The sequence below is a fragment of the Aphanomyces invadans genome (genome assembly GCF_000520115.1).
Source record: "Aphanomyces invadans strain NJM9701 unplaced genomic scaffold supercont1.71, whole genome shotgun sequence".
In the NCBI taxonomy this organism is placed as follows: domain Eukaryota; phylum Oomycota; class Saprolegniomycetes; order Saprolegniales; family Verrucalvaceae; genus Aphanomyces; species Aphanomyces invadans.
In genome coordinates this window covers 4,667-5,238 of record NW_008580216.1, presented here as the reverse complement: position 1 = coordinate 5,238, position 572 = coordinate 4,667, and positions in this window count along the sequence as shown.

Sequence of the window (572 nt, the reverse complement as noted above, 5' to 3'; positions counted from 1 at the left end):
TTAAAGTTGGCTTGAGACTGAGGCCCCATCCATGTTATGGAGCCCGTGGTGAGACGGTACAAAAATATTTATTATTTGTTTATGCCTGGAGCAGATGCAATTTGTGAGGGGGGTTCGAGTTGGGACGGGCAAGGATCTGAGAGAATCCGCGGGGTTTCGGGGTTGGGAAGAGCAGTGTGTACGAATTTGTATGTTGATGGTAGCAGCAGAGGGTAGTTGCAGGATTGAGTAGTTTCGTTGAGGTCAATTGTAAGTATCTAAGATACTCTATGATGACAATAGTAGAAAGTATTTTAATAGACTCCAAGTCTTATGTGTGGGAAGAATGTCATAATCGGCCATATTAGCCTGAGTGAACCACACCCCGTCCGGCTCTATGAAGTTAACTAGGCTCAAGCGAGGGTACAGTTAACGACGGAAAAATTCACCCAGTAGTACTACCTTGTTATATTGAAATTTGTATTGAAATATATTACTACTCTGGTCCACAAAAAGAGTCACATTATTTGTCTTGATTAAAGTATGAGGAGGAGGCCAAAAATATCTTGAATTTTCTATTGAACTCTGACATT